The sequence below is a fragment of the Ochlerotatus camptorhynchus genome, unplaced genomic scaffold (genome assembly GCF_037179485.1).
Source record: "Ochlerotatus camptorhynchus isolate MF236.1 unplaced genomic scaffold, CSIRO-AGI_Acam_v1.1 ptg000070l, whole genome shotgun sequence".
Classification (NCBI taxonomy): Eukaryota; Metazoa; Arthropoda; class Insecta; order Diptera; family Culicidae; genus Ochlerotatus; species Ochlerotatus camptorhynchus.
The window spans coordinates 905,754-926,047 of record NW_027040560.1 but is presented as its reverse complement, the minus strand read 5'-3'; the positions used below and the strand labels follow the sequence as shown (position 1 = coordinate 926,047).

The 20,294-nt window shown below is 40.2% G+C and overlaps 1 protein-coding gene across 6 annotated transcripts in view; it reads right to left on the bottom strand.

Annotated features, from left to right (window-relative positions):
- Nucleotides 1-19,891, bottom strand: part of Rfx — a 155,860-nt gene extending 135,969 nt beyond the window's left edge. For all 6 annotated transcript variants that reach the window (XM_065217085.1, XM_065217088.1, XM_065217087.1 and 3 more), the window contains exon 1: nucleotides 19,181-19,891. The gene's annotated coding sequence lies outside the window, so the exon portion shown is untranslated. The remainder of the gene's footprint in view (nucleotides 1-19,180) is intronic.
- Nucleotides 19,892-20,294: the final 403 nt, after the last annotated feature.

The following is a 20,294-nucleotide window of genomic DNA, read 5'->3' as shown; positions in this document are numbered from 1 at the left end:
ATTATTATTTTTTCTATTTATCTATCTGGAATCCCTTTATGTACTTATTGATTTATGTTATTTTCGATTGTTCAAACTTGGGCGTTGGTACTTATAAGTCGGCACAGCAAAAAAGTTATTGAATATTACAGCAGATCAGATGCACATATCACACTTCCTTTTTTCTACCGAGCTCGGCTGTGCAAATCTCGGCAAAAAAAAGTTTCACTGAGATCTCAGCAAACATTTCATTTGTTTGCTGAGATTCAGCTAAGCATTATCCGCCACTCAGCTATCAAACGTCACTGTTGCTGAGATCTCAGTGAAACTTTTTTTGCAGAGATTTGCACAGCCGAGCTCGGTAGAAAAAAAACTAAGTGTGTAGGTTGTTTTATATTAATTTGAACAATTTATGTTTAGTAAATGCACCAATAGTGGAGGTACGTTAGTACAATGTACTTCTATAGCGGCTTAAGAAGACTCTATAAGCCACCATAGGAACAGATTGCACTGAAGTACCTCCACTATTGGTGCATTTATCCTACACATAATTTGCGAAAAGAAATTATTTCCATGGGTGTAATATTGTATTTGGTTTTTGCAATCACATTAGTTATTCATACAGTAGCATGCATTACGTCAATCAACATTACATTCTTTTTTGGTATTTGTGTAGTATTTTTCTAATTCAAGAATATAAATACAAAAGAAACCTGTCTATACTATTTCGATAAAACGATATATCAAAATTTGATAACAATATGCTTTCAAAAACAAAATATCATTTTGATAATATGTTTGAGTCCAACTCTGTTTGGAAGATCAAGACAGAATAAATCATGGTTTCACATGTCTAAAATCTCTTAAGGTCCGTTTAGACTATCTAATTTCTTGGTCTGATTTTGACCTCCGCCGGCGCCGCTATAATGAAAAATCTGCTCGAATTTACTTTCAACACACTTTGTCGAATCCCCTGTTTGCTGGTGTTCACACTGCTTGCACATGTCGAAAGAATTGTCAATTTAGATTTCAAAACAAAACTGTATCAGGAATCAAAAGTAAATACTTCCATCATGAATTACCGGAAAATTGCTCTAGTTTCGGCAGACGTATTTGCTTTTATTATTTTAAATAAAATGAGAAAGAGAAGGTGAACTTTGTGGAGTAGGAAATGGTTGCTCAGGAGGAACACCTTGTCCATCAAGAGCTGCGATATGAAGATGAAAATGGATTTCAAAACTCAAAACGCCAGGATGTCGATACCAACTTTAGACAAACTAGTGGGAAAAGTTCTCACTAGATATACGTGATTCTTTGAGTTCTGAAAATTTCTGTAAGCAACTCAATTCTGCAAGGTCTTCAAACCTTCTGACGTCCCTGAAGTTTTGTTTCTGTTCTCCGGTAAAATTTAAACGTTCTGCAGACTTTTCTTAAGGTCTATTCCCAAGATCTTCAAAAAAAAAACATGAGGCTCAATAAATTTCTCAGTAGATCTGCAAACTTCTCTGATGTTTTGTAAATTCCTCTCGGGTTACCCTGAAGATTACCTAATGTTGTCAAAATTTATCTGAAAATATCTGAGTTTCTTTGAAGTTTTAAATGTCTCTCTCAAGATCTACAAATTTTCCTGAAATCGTGTAAATATTTTTTTTTAATCACCGAACTTCCCTGAAGTTCTGCATTTTTTACTGAAGATCCATTAACATTTCTGAGATTCTTGTGATTTTTTCAGAAGTCCTGTAATTTTTTTCAATGTTCTGTAGCTTTGTTCTGAAGATCTACGAACTTTTCTGATGTTGAATAATGTTTCGAGGATCTCCAAACTTCTGTGAAATACTTTATATTTCACTGTAGATTCTAGGACTTGTCTGAAGTTATGCGAATTTCCCTGAAATTCCACTATAATTACAAATTGATTTGAAATTATTTTTGCTTGCTTGAAGTTTTGAATATTTCTTTGACCATTTATCTCTTGTGATTTTGTTTTTATAAATTTCTGTTTATTACCTTTAATTTGTTTGTAGTTCTGTTCTCAAGATCTACGAACTACCTTGAAACTCAACAAATTTCTCAGTAGATCTCCGACCCTCTCTGAAGCTCAAAAAAAATTCTATGTAGGCTCACAGACCTGCTGTCTGGCATGCTTATTCTTATACAATACATGCTTCGTATGCTTCCTTTTGACGGTTGCCAGTCTCTCTTTTTGGGCTGTTTCCTTTTTACGACGATTTTGATCCTCCAAATACAAATCAGCGAAGAGCGAGCGTGACAAAACTCTCTGAATGAACTTGTCTCGTTCGCACACGTTGTCTTAGATGCTTGTCAAGTTCAGTGTCCTTAAGAAACGTTTCGAGAAACTGAACGAAAAACTTCTTTTGAATTACGAATGAAGTTATAATTGGAAATTCCCTGAGTGGAACCAAAATTCCCTGAATATTCCAGGTTTTTCCAGAAAAAAATAAAATTTCCTGTAAATTCCCGGTTTTTCAGGTTTTTACAGGTAGTAGACACCCTGCAAAAGCTCCATCCAAGAGCCATCAATAAGCTTATCACCAGCATATTTTGATGATGCTATATTTTGCTCTCACTGAGCTATACTTGATGCTCAAGCTGGGCTCTTGCCAACCCGCATCACTGATAGGGATGCGGAACTCGTTCGCGTATTGCGCCTTCTTTCTACAAACCATAACCATAAAAAAAGTCATTTTGAAAAAAATACTTGATGGACCACATGATAACATGAAAATGGTCACCCTAATGACAAAATAAAAAATACGGGTTTAATATTTTGCGATAAGGAACAAAACTACCAATTTTTAAGAAATTCCGAGAACCACTATATCGTTTTACTATGGAATGGCTGTATAAACATAATTTAAAGGGTGTTCTGAGAATAATTTCAAAGGAATTCTGAGAAAGGTTCAGAGAAGAAAAATAAGAAATTCGAGAAAGAAACCCTATTTAAAGGACGATTACAAAAAAAAGGAAAACATTTTGAGTTCAAAAAAATTTTAAAACAAAATTAATCTCAAAAGAATTTAAAAAAAGGATTCCAACATTATTCTTAGAAGAATTTTAAGGGAATTCCTAGGTAATTCGAGGAGAGGGAATTTTCCGGTAAGTTTGAGGAGAGATCCATGATAATTCTTTATACGAAATATTTCGCAATGTTGAATAACAGAACCAAAATTTTATTACATTCATGCCATGTTTACACTAGGAAGCTGTTAAGTGATGTACGTAGTATGTACAAAAAGAAGACATTTCCATTGTTCTTGTATCTTGTAAACAGGTCAGAACACGTTACGTTTCCATAGTTTAAAGTGTTTGAACATGGCATTAGGGCAACATTTAATATTTACTTTAAACATACAAAATGAAGTCTCCGAGAAAGCACACATACACATACATTTTCTCAATTCATCGAGCTTAATCAATTGATTTACCTACGACAATTGATACGAAATTTTCCGTTTTTACTAGTTTCACAAATAGATCAGTTACGCAGTTCCTACTCCTAAGTTCTTAAAGCTTGCTCCCCTCCTTTCGATCCGTACCTGCAACCACCGATGGACAGCGCACCCACCATCGCTGATGTGTTTTTATTTTGTTAATACTTTTTTACCTAAACGACAGCAGTTTCCTCGCGGGTCCGGCTTTACTGAGAATAAGAGAGCACTACTTTTTTTTTCGCCCGCGGATCGTGGTTAGCAACTCTTGAAACAATACCTGGGTTAATATCACCGAAACACGCCACGCACACCTACCGGTGCACCGTTCACGGAAAAATCCTGCATAGTTGCCATGGAAAAGCCGGAAGCGGCAAGCGAGCGGAGGAGCAAGTGGCACCGGGGAAGAGTTTTTCTTCCGCCATCGCAGCTAGGTATAATCACTTCATTACCGGGAATTAGCCTAATGAATGCACAATTTTCCGCGCACCCACTAGGGCAGCTGGAGATGGATTTTTAGTCCGGTTCGCTGTCGGTTTTCTCTGTACCCGTTGGCCATTTTTATATAACTTCGGTTTTGCTACTTATTTTTCCCACCAGCTAATCCACGGTTCACTTACATTTCTAGACTATTCCATTTGCAGATGGAAAAACGCAGTTAAGAAATCACTTCCGACTGATGGCAATTGAGGGTTTCCACTATCGCGTTTCCTAGAGATCGTCTCCTCCGGGGGCGTCTAGACACAAAGAATCGTCTTTCCGGTGGTCGCTATAAACAGAATGCACTCCCAGACTAAACAAACAGACTCGGCTAGGGATTTTACTTTCTTGAACTAAACTTGCACAAACTCCTTGATGTTGTATCTCCATAGGGACGACGATCAACTGGCTGGCTGGCTGGCTCTGACGACGCGAGAACTGACTCCCTTCGCGAGGTGCGTGGTATCCTGGACGGGGGGAGGGGAATGGGGAAGGGGTGGTGTACTGTGCCATATTGATCAAACAGCAGCAAACAGCAACGGCTGTACAGTGGAACTCCACACCCGAGTATCAAACCGCCAACGACTGTAACACACGCTCGGTGGTGGAGGGGGATAGGACATAGGGGTCAAAACGAGTTCGTTCCGCTTGGGTGCATCCGCTGCCGTTCGGCATTCGATTCAGGTCCTGGCGGTTTTTCTGCCTATTCCCGTTCACCGCTCGGTGCCATATGTGTGCACGGACGGACGGATTCGAGCAGGAACCCACCATCTATGACGCGCAGTGTGTTCATAGACCGTATCCAGGATGCTAATGTGCTTTCCAGTTCTCAATTCTCTTCGCCGTTGCTTCGATAGCGGCGATGTTTTTCGCCAGGAAAGATCATTGGCCCTGCAATATTACGTTGTATCGTTTTGCCTGAAGGACACAATGTGTAAACATTTTTGTCAAAGTGCACTCAATAGCTTGAGCTTTGAGTTACAAATAGGTTTCCACATGATTGGCCGTTAATAACCGCGTCGGCAGTACCGAAAGCTATTTATGTTATCTTTATCCTGGGCAAGTGACGCCAAATTTAAAAAGCGTGTCCCTGCACCCAACCGGTATGCTTTTTTCGTACAACCTCGATTGAAAAAAAATAGTGTAAAATTATCTTTTCTATGTGATGCTAATAACCAATCGAAATAAGAAAGGGTGTCCACGATGAAATCGAACCACACAACAACCGATTACAGGGTGGCGACTCTCGAAAAAAAAATCATCTACTGATTAATGAATATTTGAACTTCACATTCACTTAAGCTATCATATCTTATAAAGTTGATGGTATGTTCTTCAAAAAATCAACTCAATAGCATAGCAATAAAGAACTAATAGGGATGCTCTCAGAAGATTTACTAAATTCCGCACACTGCCGCTGAAATGCTACTGTGTCAGACTCGAGTATAAGCGGTTAAGTCGGCGGCTAAAATCACACCCGAAATCCTTCTACCCTCTTCCATGGTTTTTAATGGTGAAACTGCTGGCAATCAATAAGACATTTGCCACCTGTTCTCAGCCAAATTTGCTAGTGTGTTTGAAGACGAACAACTCTCCGCTAATCTCATTACTTCCACGGCCAGTAATGTTCCTTTGGTCAACCAAACGTTCAGCGTTGTTGACGCCACTACAGATACGATTTCTAGAGCAGCATCTAAATTCAAGACTTCAACTGAGGCTGGACCCTATGGTGTTCCGTCGATTATTCTTAAAAAGAACATCACTTGTTTTTTAGATCCACTGCGCCGCATATACCAGCTCTCTCTTTCCAGCGGCATATTTCCGTCTTGCTAGAAGACTGCGGATATATTTCCTGTTTATAAAAAGGGAAGCAAACGAGACGTAAACAACTACCGGGGAATTACGTCGCTGAGTGCTGTATCAAAACTTTTTGAATTGGTTGTCATAGTCCCTAAATGCGCATTGCAACCAATATCTAAGTATAGATCAACACGGATTCATAACTGGGCGTTCCACAACTACGAACCTGCTGTGCCTAACGTCTTACATCACAGACATTTTGATTGCTCGGACCTAAAGGGACGTTATTTACACAGATCTTACGGCAGCCTTCGATAAGCTGAACCACGAAATTGCGATCGCTAAGCTTGATAGGCTCACTCACCGACTGCCGTTCTCTCCAAAATCAGATTGACACCTTTACTGACTGATGTAGTCTATGGCTACGTATGCCAATGACGAGAAGGATCGCAGTTCGAGGGAACGGATTACGAATATTATAAACGCGTTGGTTAACTTTCGATAAATGATTTTATTCTTCCGATTACACATGCGACATTCACATAAATTGCGCACTAACTAAAACCTCCTTCTCTAGATCAGTTTCCTCTTGTCAAGTGGCAGTGTTGCCACAGAGTCCCCTTCCAGTTACGCCAGGAATCGGACCCTGTGACCCGATGGCGTGACTTTTATTTTGCTGGAATCCTCACTGTCGTTTTCCAATCCCGAATTGTAAATATATGCAGGCTTGATACGGTCCAACGAAATCCTTTTCTTGTTCCCTTTGATGATCACCAGCATAGATTTGTCGCTTCGCTCAATGACCTCAAATGGGCCATCATACGGATGCTGCAGTGGGCGTTTGACTGTGTCCACTCGAACAAAAACATGTTTGCAGGTTTTCAAGTCGTCGGGTACGAAGACGTGCTGTCTGGCATGGTTGTTGGCCTTGATGGGCCCAATCTGTTGAATCATATCTCGCAACGATTTCACAAACTCGGTACGATCAATATCCCTGGAAGAGGCATCGTAAAATTCTCCAGGAATTCGAAGTTGTTGTCCGTAAATCATCTCTGCAATCGAACAGTTGATGTCGTCTCGTACGGCTGTTCGTAATCCAAGGAGGATTAACGGCAATCTATCACATAAGTGCTTAGGGTCTACACACATGATGGCTGCTTTAAGGGTTCGATGGAACCTTTCGACTAACCCGTTAGCTTGAGGGTGATAAGCTGTCGTTCGTAAGCGCTTTATTCCGAATAGTCGAGTCAATTCCAAAAATAGCTCCGATTCAAATTGCCGGCCTTGGTCGGTGCTAATAATCTCCGGTACACCAAAACGGGAAACCCAAACATTACAAAAAGCTTTTGCAACGGTTTCAGCTAGCATGTCTGGCAAAGGAACTGCTTCTGGCCAGCGACTGTAGCGATCCACCATTGTCAACAGGTATCTGTTTCCTCCAAAACTGGGTAACGGACCGACAAGGTCAATGTGTACGTGTTTGAAGCGGCTGTTAGGAAGATTGAAATCCTTCAATGGTGTTACTGTATGCCGCTGAATCTTCGATCGTTGACAGTCAGTGCAAGACCTAACAAATTGGCCTACGTCTCGATTGATGGATGGCCAAACGAATCTTTCTGATACCATCCTTCTTGTACTTCGAACACCCGGATGCGATAGGCCGTGAATAATTTGCATAACATGCTCTCTATGTTGTTTTGGTACGAACGGTCTAACTCGATTGTTCGCTACATCGCAGTAGACGGGTAAATCCGAATGAACAGACTGCTTTAACTCGAGCTTCAGTGACGTTTGCTTTCTATTCAAAAGTTGCTTCAGCTCTTCGTCATCGTTTTGAGAAGCGGCAATTGCTGCAAAGTTTATTCCTGATGGTATTACTACTGCGTGTACTCTGGAAAGTGCGTCTGCTGCAAAGTTGTTTACGCCACTAATATGCCGGATGTCTTTGGTGAAACTGGATGTGTACTCCAGGTAACGTTCCTCATGTGGCAGATGGTTCGACTTGGAGTTCAAAGCGTACGTCAAGGGGCGATGATCCGTGTAGATGATGAAGTTCCTACCCTCTACGAGATACCGGAAGTATTTCACGGCAAGTTTCATCGCCGTCAGCTCGCGACCAAATACAGAGTACTTCTTTTGCGAGGGCGAAAATTTTTGAGAAAAGAATCCAAGCGGCCTCCATGCACCATTTACGAGCTGCTGCAGAACTGCCCCTGCTGCGATATCCGATGCGTCGACCATCAAACCCAGCGTCTTCGAGGAATCTGGATACTGTAACAAAGCTGCGTTTGCCAAGCTGGTTTTACATTTGATAAAAGCTTGTTCGGCCGAAGAAGTCCAATTTAGTTTTCGGGTGTCATTTTTCCGATTCCCAGGTATCAATTCTTGCAAGTGTTTTTGCATTTCAGCTGCTCGGGATATGAAGCGCTTATATCCGTTCACCAAAGCCAGGAAGCGGCGTAGTTCCTTAACGGTCTCAGGCAACTTGTATTCGACCACGGCTTTAACACGTTCTGGTCCAGGTTTAATTCCTTCTTCACACACACGATAGCCGAGGAAATCCACTTCCTTTAGAGCGAATCTACACTTGGTTAAGTTGAGCACCAGTCCGTTCTGTTGAAGGCATTCGAAAACCACCCGTATGTGATCACGGTGCTCCTCTTCCGAAATCGATGCAATACATATGTCGTCCACAAATACCACAACAAAGTCAAGATCCCCGAAAATGCGATTCATAAACCGTTGGAACGTTTGGCTCGCATTACATAGTCCAAACTGCATTCTCGTAAACTCGAACAATCCAAAAGGCGTTATTACAGCGGTTTTTGGAATATCAGAATCCTCAACCGGTACGTGATAATAAGCTCGCACCATGTCCAACGTCGTGAATATACGCTTTCTTAGAAAGTTGTTGAGAAGATCGTGAATGTGTGGAACGGGATAGCGGTCCGGAATTGTAACCCGATTTAGGCTTCGATAGTCTCCCACAAAGCGCCACTCACCGTTCTTCTTGGGAACACAATGTAGCGGGCTGGCCCAGCTGCTTTTGGACGGTCGACAAATGCCCAGTTCCATCATGGTTTCGAACTCCTTCTTAGCGGCCTTGAGCCTGTCGGGTGCCATTCGACGAGTTTTACAGGCGACAGGTGGACCTTTTGTTTGGATATGATGGGTTACGTCATGATGCACTGCTGTTCGCATCGTCGGAGGCATCGTGATTTCTCGAAATTCTGCAAGGAGATCATGGAACGGGTGATAATGATCAACGGTTGTAACGCTATGCACAACCACATCTGTAAACCCACCGATAGAGAGCAGTTTCGTACTTCCATCAATCAGTCGGTGATTTCCTAGGTCCACAACAACACCGAAATTCGCCAGGAAGTCGGCTCCTATGATTGCTGTTGTAACATCCGCAAGCAGGAAATTCCAAGAAAATCTGCGTCGCAATCCGAGATCCGTTGTGATGAATCGACTACCGTAGGTGCAGATTTGCGATCCGTTTGCTGCATGAAGTTGAAATGGCGATGGTCCGTTCAATTTGTCTTTCCGAGATGCTGGTATTATGGATACGTCGGATCCGGTGTCCACCAAGAACCGCATATGCGACGTCCGATCGTATATAAGAAGCCGACGACTTCGCTGACCTCCGCCCACCTCGTACGTTTCGGATGGGCGGCTTATTAGTTTTTTTGTTGCTGGTACTTACATGGGCTGCGGCACCGTTCAGCACGTCCACCATACTTGCGGTGATACCAGCAAATGGAGCTTTCACCTTCATTCCGGCGACGAGATACAGAACGAGATCGAGTTCTTTCTGGTCCAGATTTCAGGCGACGTATTTCAGCTGTTAACGCAGCGATTTGATCCACAAGGTTTTCCTGGGAATACAAGTCTACAGATGCTGGAACTGGATCCGTTTTCACTGCAGCGACGTGTGGAACAAGGTCGATCATTTTGTCGCCCATTTCGGCGAGCTTTGACAAACTACCGTCATTGATGCTTAGAACAGTCCGTATGTTGGCAGGCAGCCTTTGGAGGAAAAGCATTTTCAGAAACTCGTTATCGACGTTCAGTCCAGATGACAGTTCCTGCATCTTGGCGAGTAGGTGGGTGGGCCGCAAATCACCCAGATCGCAAGTCCCCAGCAACTTTTCCAATTTGGACTGAGGTGTTAGCTCGAATCGTGAAATCAGACGTGTTTTGATCGCATTGTATTTTCCTTCTGCTGGTGGTTCCTTCACGAGATCCGCGACGTGACAGATCACCGATTGATCAATCTTGGCGACGATGTGATGGAATTTCGTCACATCTTGCGTTACACCACCCAAAGCAAACTGTGCCTCGGCTTGTGCGAACCACATGGTTGGGTCCGATTTCCAGAAATCGGGCAGCTTCACAGCTACGGCCGCTGCTGCGGCTGGCTCTGGGTTCGCCATTTTGATTTCTTTTCGCGTCGTAAATCGTAAATTTTTTCCCGAAAAACAACCGTCGGCGGTCACCAAATATGGCTACGTATGCCAATAACGAGAAGGATCGCGGTTCGAGGGAACGGATTACGAATATTATAAACGCGTTGGTTAACTTTCGATAAATGATTTTATTCTCCCGATTACACATGCGACATTCACATAAATTGCGCACTAACTAAAACCTCCTTCTCTAGATCAGTTTCCTCTTGTCAAGTGGCAGTGTTGCCACAAGTCTAATCCAACTAGTGGTCAACCCAGCTAAGTGTACAGTCATTACTTTCTCACGCAAGAAACAGCCGATTATTTTCAACTACAAACTACTAGGCACGACTATCAAACTTGTACATTGCGTGAAAGACTTGGGCGTTTTTCTGGACTCAAAGTTGTTTTTGTCTTCAAGATTACTAAGAACTTCACAGACATTTACTGCTTGAAAGCGCTCTATTGCTCTCTCGTACGATGTACGTTGGAATACTGCTCTGCAGTCTGGAACCCGAACTACAATAATGGGGCCGAGCGAATTGAATCTGTGCAACGACGTTTTCTTCGCTTCGCGCTCCGTAAGCTGCCTTGGAGATACCCTCTTCGTCTTGCAAGCTACGAGAATCGCAGCCAATTGATCAATGTCGAGCCCTTACGTATCCGAAGAGATGTTTTCAGAGCCTTAACCGTCACCGACAGTCTGCAAGGAAGAATCGACTGCGAAGCAATTCTGCAACAAGTGAACATTAATGTTCAACCTCGATCACTACGCAACAGTCTTATGCTAAGACTTCAATTTTTTCTAACTAATTACAGCTTAGGGAGCGCTATTTACGGCTTGCAGCGAGTGTTCAACCGAGTAGCGTCGATGTTCGATTTCCACTTGACACGGAATATGCATTGCCGAAGATTATCTGCCTTTTTTGCTGACCGAAGGCGCGTGGCGCCCAACAGCTAAGTGTAAATTTTTAGCCTTATACATTTTTAGTAACTGTAGTATATGTAGTCTGTATAATCTGTTCATTTTTTTTAAACACATCATTGGGACTATTTCTAGTTTGTTGATGCAAACATAATAAATCAACAAATAAACATTTTACTTATTTTGCTATTAGATCATAATTGCTATTATTATGATATTTTGATAACTCGAAATTGTATTAAAAAATCGTAAATTTATATATTTATAAAGCATAGAAAGCATTTCATCACGAATTTTCATGGAGTTTCTATATGCCACATTTTATAGTATTTTCTAGAAAACTTAATTTTTCTCAATTCTATTTTCTTCAAACTGACAAAAGTTGGTATTTTAAAAGATGATATTTTTAATTTAATTCAGTTATCCACACACCTGGATTGCCCGCCTGAGGATACAACTCTGTTATTGCCAGATCAGCTGTAATTACACAGAGAACCAATAGACGTTGCTTGGGACTAGCATTCATCCTCAATGTGTAAATACTGGTGATCTAAAATAAGGCAATACCAGCGTCGGCCACGTTCGAAAGCTGATCAAGAAAGAAATGGGTAGGAATAAGTTGACTTAAAAATCGCTTTAATTATAGGTATTTGGAAGAATATAATTATTATTATCACAAGATAAGTTTTGCAATAAACTAAATAAAATAACTCATTGCAAACCAGAGGCGTCGCGTTCCTCATTTGTTTACCTGTACACCAAACTTTGTTCATTATAGTTTACCACCACATATTAGCTTTGTTTTATTTTTCAATGCTCCATGAATTCCAGGGATATATTCTCAATTACTAATTGTGTGTCACCTTTGTATTAAGCGCCTAGGGTGCGCCTGTCAAAACTTATGAGCTTCCCCTGGTTCATTCTGATAGTGTTGTTAAGTTTTGCAATTCCTCCTACTTCGGTTAGCGCAAAAAGTGTTAAGTAGTGATTAAAATAGTAATTTACTATATTAATCACTACTTAACACTTTTTGCTTTAACCGAAGTAAGAGGAATTGCAAAACTTAACAACACTATCAGAATGAACAAGGGGAAGCTCATAAGTTTTTACAGGCGCACCCTAGGCGCTTAATACAAAGGTGACACACAAGGAAGAAGTGTTAGTTTGTTTACTAAAATGAACTATGCCCATTTTGTTATGGCAAGTTTTGCTATAAGAAATGCTCCTCGTGTTTTCTAGCGAAATGCATGTCAAAGGTTGATTAATTGCGCAGCAAATCAGTTTGGCACGGTATTTGTGTCCAGCATACACCTTCCGGTCATATGAAACAGGTCAAAAACTGTCCAAATCCACCAATATTTTTTTTTTTGAATTTCTGTATGGCAAAATAGTGAAATTTTCGTGAACATTAACGGCAAAGAACTCACCAACACTGGGAGACCGTGAGTTCCTGCCCACCTAGTACCAGACTGATTTTTTTCCGTGCTGCTCCCTTTTGACGCGTGACTGCTGAAAGTTTCAATTACAACTAATGGTGTTGTTTATATTTTGTGTATGTGTGGGTTTTTTAAATGTTGGTTTTGTAATAGTAGAATTACACTGCTGATATCAAGGTGAAATATTTGTATCGTAAATCATATTTCAAACCTCCTACTCGGTTCAATTCCTTAAACTGTAGATTTAAGACATGAATAATGTATAACGCAAAAGATAATTTGGCTCTGTACTGTTTATTCGATTTAGCCTATACAAATAAATAAATTTAAAAAAAAAAAATATTTGATATCAAACATCTCTATTCCAAACATAAACTGTTCGTAGCACTTTGGCTATTGGTTTGATCTTCAACCAATATAACTTTCATGGCAGAATCGCGTGTTCTTTGATATTGTCTTCTACGGACATTTTTAAGACGGATCAAGAGCTGAAGATCGTTGTCTATTATAATTGAATCGAATTTAACCTCGCATTTTGGTACTTAGGCAGCTCTTGCTTCAACTATCGAAGTAGTCAGAGATTCAAGACCATAATTAACATCATCTTTAGTTTGCAAAGGAATATTTGGACCGAAGTTATGTTCCATAAATGTTCGATATTGCTCTCAATCAGCTCTATGGTAATTGAAAGTAGAGCTGTTGGGATTAGAAATTATTTCTTGGGATATTTCAAAAGTTACTGGAAGGTGATCAGAACCGAAGTCAGCATGGGTAACCAATTGGCTACAAAGTTGATATTAATCAGTTAAGACCAAATCAATAGTTGAGGGATTTCTTGCTGAAGAAAAGCATGTTGGGCTGTTTGGATACTGAATAGTGTAATAACCTGTAGAACAATCATTAAACAGAATATTACCATTGGAATTTCTTTGAGCATTATTCCATGCATGTTTTGCATTAAAGTCACCAATAATGAAGAATTTTGACCTATGACAAGTACGTTTCTGAAGGTCACCCTTGAAAAAAAAAAATCTGGCCTACGTATTGGAATGGCGAATAGGCAGCTGTAAAAGTAAGTTGTCCCAATTATGTTTCGACAGAAACTCCCAAAGTTTCAAAAACGTTGGGTTCTAACGAAGAAAGAATTTGATGTTTGATTCGTCTATGAACAATGATGGCATCGCCACCACCAGCTCCATCAAGACGATCATTTAAAATAAATGAAATAACTTTAGGTCAGGTTTAAGGAACGCTTCAGTTATAACGGCAATATGCACCTTATGAACTCTCAAAAAACTACAAGGGTCAGCCCTATGGGGTTGTACGCAAAGGTGACGTAGGACTACGTGGTCTTTTTTTTTAACTATTCGTTTATTTGTTAGGCTCAAATGTCGTTTAACTTTACGGAGCCGAGGTCTATCAAAATACAATAAATCATAGTTAAAATACATTATTTTTCTTTTTCTTATTTTCAATTTGCGCTAAATAGAGGTCATCAATCCTCTTCTTGCTTTCCTCGATCAATGCACACCGTTCTTCAGGATCGTCAATATGCGAAAGATCTGGGATCGTATATGGGCGCTGCGTAAATGGACAAATATCACCACTCACAGAGATCAGGCTGCTATCACTTTCGCTTGAGTCATTCGCGTTCAATTTTTTGGTTGCATTGTGTGTGGTGTCCGAGTCGACTGATCGCTGGCGTTTCGTTTCGGTTTTGTTGTTTTGCTGTTGGTCTGCATTTGGTATCGATTTCGGGAGCGAGGACCACTGCTTACTGTTGGCTGCGTTTGATGGAAGTTTGTGTGCGTTGTTGTTGTTCTTGTTCTTGCTGTTAACGTAGTTGTTGTTGGTGCTGCTACTGAGAATACTGTCTTCGTTTGCTGCTGCTGTTGCTGCTGCTGTTGCTGCTGCTGCAGCCACATCGGAGCAGCGTTGCTTTGCGTGAGATTTGCGCTCACAATTGCGACATGTTTTCACTTGGTTTGGGTATGATACCAGTGTAATTTCGCCATCCACGGTGATGAATGACGGGATGGGAAGAATAAGTCTCATTTTTAAAACACGTACTCCATTGCTGAAGCCTGAAAAATAACTCTTCCAAACCTCACCGCGAATTGCTATCACCTCTCCATACTGGCGCATATGGTCGATGATAGCCACATTCTCCATGTCATCTGGGAGATCATGCAAACGTACGTCGACAGCGCTGCTTTCGACATAAATTGGAATAGAGATCTTTTTGCCCTCATACTCCATAAAATGCTTCAGGTGATGAGCTGAAGCGATTCTTCTAGCTACTTCGTTACTTTGCATACCCAGGTATACAACGTTTTTCTCATTATGGGCTGGATGCATTTCACTTGTGACATATCAAGTTGCAGTTCACTTTCTAAAAATCGTTTGATTTTCGAAATACACGGCCGCTTAGGCACAATGGATGTATCCAAAACGACACAGTTTTCTCGCAAAGCCCGCATGGCTATGGGCAACAAAACTCACGTGCGTCACACAAAAGAAGTTCGAGATTGGTATTATACGTCTGATCATTTAAGGAGATGGATAGCAACTGAACTACGTGGTCTTATATAATAAATATTATTTGTCAACTGCAGCAGGAGCTTGTGTTTTGTGTAGGAATAGGAATTTGAGCAGGGCTCTCTCTCTCCCTGTTTATACTCTTTAGTATGACTATGAGTGCCCTGAAAAGAACCTTTTGATATGAATTTTAGTTGGGACATGTTCTGAAACTTAATTCTTTTGGTAAATCTTGGTGGCCCCGAAAAGGGCCGATGGTAGTACAGGCTTAAAGCTTTTGGAAGATGATGATGGCGAGTAGGCAGTTGGATCAGCAAATCGGTCCGGACAATCCCATATTCTTCGGTTCAATGATTGGGCACTCGCAAGAGTCTCGACCCGTCTGCTGCTGTACAGGGGTTGAACTGGTGTCTGCGATATCAGTGTCCACCCAGCTAAAGCTCCTCCCCTTTTTAGTTTTTCTCGTTAAACTCCTTCTCTCAACAAGTTGGAAAATGTTCGCCTTTAGCAGAAAGACGCTTAACACTTTTTTTCGGAGAATTTATAATCCTGTTTCACGTCATGGTTCTTCTCTATGCCTGTTCAGATAAATTAGTACTTTTATTTATTTTCTCTACTGCGCTAAATCAAACGAGTAGAAATAAGAAGAGATGCCCGTTACGCGCTCGAATAATTGAAAATTCGATAAATATTTAATCCAATAGCTGGAAAAATCTTTACGATTCTTCGTTTATCGAATAATTGTAATTTTATGTTTTTTGGTGGTGCTTTGAAAATGTCGAACAGCAGAATTGCAACCAGCAATTGGAGTGCAAAATGTCACGCAATTGCATCCTCCCTATTTGCACCCGCCCGAAGATCGAAGGCGAATGCCACTTCGACTTGTTTCGTCCACTAACGACTCTCTGGATGACAGTGTTGGGGAAGCAGCAGCAACAATTGAAAAGGCCTCAACTCAATTTTGTAAACAAACCTCGCGAACCGAAACCTACATTCGCAAACCACAATCGGGTAGATTGAAAATGACGAGAAAGCTCACGATAGGTAGTTTTGTCTCGTGATAATGAGAGGACCTGTTTTTTCATTGTCACATGACAACCGTGATATTTACAAGCACTGTCCCTGGCACTGGGTGAGGTTATGAAAATTTCCTCCAGCCTACCTGAAGTGTTCCCACTTCACTCGAACATGGAGAATAAGGCTAGTTTTTCTAAGGCTTCAAGGTTGTTTAGTTAATTAGACTTGAAGTGAACTAAATATAAATCATTGAAAATTCCGTTGCGTGAATCGCCCGGACGGGATTTTATTTTGATTTTTATTTCTTGGACAGGCTCAACTCCAAGTAATTTAGTACAATTCATCTTTGATCTGATCCAGGGATTCACCACTGGGCAAACCTTTCAAGACAACCTTGAGCAGACGTTCAGTTTTGGGGTCGTAAGTAAAAAATGTGTGTTTCTTCTCAGTAAAGTACATTTGAATCCGTTCGTCATGGTATTCACCCCTATGGCCAATTTGAAGTTAAAACTTAAATTGAACAAAGTTCGAAAGTTCCTTGCGAAGAGCATGGAAATCGGAAGTGGTTACAACAATAGGGGGAACCTTTTCCTTTTTGGCATTAAGCAGGGAATGTTTAATTGAATTTTGCCTGGATGATGGATCAGTCTTATGATCCGTAAGCATATCAAATTGATTGCTCAATTGCATTTCATCAGAAGGGGGATCAAGCGATTGTCCTTTTCTTTTGCGCTTAGGCGCCATGGCGGCAGAACCAAGTTTCTCCAAATCGACTTCCAAGCACATTACTATAAGTATCTGAAGGATCCAAAGGGAAGTTTCCAAAACGATATCCAAGTAGGATGACCTCTGGTAGGGTTAAAACAAGGATCGAAGAGGAATAAGACTCAAACAAGATAGAAATTTTACAGGCAATATTGAGCACTGAAAAGTGCTGTTTAATTTTTTTGTAGATTCAGTAGCAAACCCAAATAGATCCGCACGCCAACAGAGCACGATGCGGACTCAATCGTGTATAACTATTTCCACACAACGTACAAATTGGGTCATTTCCGTGCGCGATCACCAGTTTTATTTTAGGATTCCGACACTTTCAATCATTGAATTATGATTAAAAAAGTGGAGGAATTCTAGAGATAGTTCTAAAAATAAAATTCTGGGTTTATAACCGATGGAATTTGACTAGAAATTTCAAGTCATGATGAGAATTATTTAAAGAATATTTTAAGGAAAACTAAAGGTGAATTCTAATCTAGTTCTAAAGAGACTACATTGGGGATTGTGAGTAGAATTCCATGGAGTTCTAAGGAAAATCTGAAGAAATTTCAGGGAGGATTCTAAGGCAATTAGGAGGAGGATTCAAATAGAATTAACCCTACGACCTAATTAACATACCTGAAAATGTCTTAAATGTTGATCAATCAATGAACCAAAGAGATAATCCCAGCAGAGCTGGACAGTGAACGATAGTTCCAAGTGGATCTAATTCTTAGTTCAGTTCAAAACAAAATTTTAGCAGAATGTTAAGCAAGTTTGAAAATAGTTTTAAGAAACTTTCTGGGAGGATTGATAAGAATTTTGAAAGAGTTTTAAGGAGTTTCGGGGAGGGTTTGGCAGGAAATTTTGACAAAATTTCCAACATTTTCTGAGTAGTGTTCCAGGAGATTCTGATGAAATCTGCAAGACTGGAGAGTTTCAAGATAATCCTAAGAAAATGCCAATTCTCAAGGGCATTTTGGCAAGGTTTTCACGGAAATTCAAGTAATTCTCATGGAATTCTGAGGTGAAATCAAAGAAAATGTTGAGAGAATACTTTTCCAAATTTGAATGGCATACCAAGAGATTTCTGATGAATATTCCAAGCTAATTGTAAATCAAATTATGGAGAAATTAAAGAAAATACTTGCGATAATTATTAAGAATATGAAGATAAATGTAGAATTAACTTCGAGAGTTTTTTTGTAGGCAATTCTGTAAGTGTTCCGATACTGTTATGGAGCGAATTTCTAAGGAACACCCGGCAGAATTATAAGATTATTGAGGATATCCCCAATTAAAAAATCATTTAAAGGCATTTTAGAATGATCCTAAGGAAATCGTTGAGACAATTGCAAAGATATCCTGAAATAAGTTCAAAAGAAAAAAAATACTTAAATACAAACATTGAAAAAAAAATCCACTTTCCGTACACCGAAATACAAGATCCAAGAATAACAAAAATTCTCAAGAATCTGAGACTTTACCCAGAAATGGAGTCATTTTCTAGATTCTGTTACGTGAAAAGTTAAGTTGCCAGCGTTCTTAACATAACAAAAATATTCCAAATGTCAGACTCTGGCAAATTGCATTTTTTAGATCTCACTCTTTTTTCTTGCTATCCTGTAGTAACAAATATCTCCTTTACAGCTAAAAATCTCCTAAATAAAAAAAAATAGGTATGAGTAAAAAATCTGGTCATGAATAAATATTCAAGACCGGAAATTCCCGGTTATTTTTGATTCTCGGTTAGTTCCACTCCCGTTTTCCCGGTTCAATGGTTGGAGTTTCAATGAGAATTCCAAGAAAACTCTGAGGATGATTCTGAAGAAAATCTCATAAGAAATCAAAGAAAACCTGAATCTGAATTTAGTTTCAAGGGAATTAAGAGAAAAATCCAAAGAATAAAAAAAAACTTCTAGGGGCTTCACAAAGAAAGTTTTGAGAAGAAATTATGATTCTTTTGTGAATTTTGGAAGATTACATAGGTGAGTTACTAGGGAGTCTTAGCAGAATTTTATGGCAATTCTAAGAAGAATTCCATGAATTTCGAGAAATATTCCAAGAGAATTTGATAGAAAATTATGTGGAAAAATTAAACATTGGAAAAGAGATGCAGAGAGAAGTCCAATTTAGACATAGGAAAAAATATTTAAGATTTTGGGGTTTAAATTGGACATCTCAGTTCAAATTTTGAATTTAGAAATATATTGAATCCGTAAAATAATTACTTTTTTTTTTCGAAATTAATTAGGAAAGGGGCGTCAGTTTCACGATTCGCCAAAGGCGCTGCAAACCCTCACTAGTCCCTGGATCAATACAATATCCCAATAAACAAAAACCGCTTACCATTCTAGATTGATCCTTCTTCTGCTCCACTCCTCCTCTAGTCACCATCATCCTGGAGCTGGAACCAGTTCCTCCTGCACAACAGGAATCCCACGGTATCAATCGACACTTTTTCTTCGATACGGAGAATCCCCATACACACAAACACTAATTTCACACAACAACAACAACAACAAAAAGTGAATAAGAGGCAAAAACGATCTTTTCCGGCCAGAATCGCAGTTTTCTTCCACAGGACACACAGGTTTCCGAGCTGGGTAAGGGCACGCACACAAATCCGCTTGCCTGCCGGAGAAAGCAACCGGAGTAAGAATATTTTCTTTATATTGCACAACGCCGAGAACGGATAGCAGCAGCTCGCAACCACCCACTCCGTCGATTAGAATCCGCTTGCTAAAGTTGACACGCTTCACGACATATTGCACACGCACACCTCCTCCAGTCCAGGACCGATCGACCACCGCAGGGAACCCCCGCGATTCGCGACTATTTAGCACTTCGACCCGATCGATTCACGGCTCTAAACTATTGCCACCGTACGGAACAACTCTCCGGACGCGGATATTTTCTAATTTTCGAACCGATAATCGCCTTTTGTGCACTTATTTTCGCTTCGATCTAGGCAGCACTTTCCCGTATAGCAGGCTCCTTTATTTTGTTTTTCGTTTTTCACCTTTGGTTGCCAAGGCGACAATCCTCTCGCACCGCAGGCAAAAGAGCCACCGCCAGCAAAAATAATGCAGAAGGAAAATCTAATTGGAATCTTTTGACAGTTCTCGGACTGACACGGAAATCCAAGGGGCCTATTGATTGTGCTGTATTATGTGGAATATATCGCGAATTGGTTGCCTGTAATTTACTGATTACCAATTCACGATATATTCCACGTAAAGTTGAGCGATAATACAAAACCATTAATGGACCTTACTGACTACCAATGTTCTCAAATCATAAGTAAAAACATTCTTATATAGTTCTCTTTCCGAAAATGTATGGAGAAAACAAGAATTTGGAACGGTAATGGTTCTTAACAACCACAACCTTACAAAGGTCCAGTTCCAAAAAACCATAATACATAAGGTTGAAACTTTATCATTAAACGTTCATGTAAAGT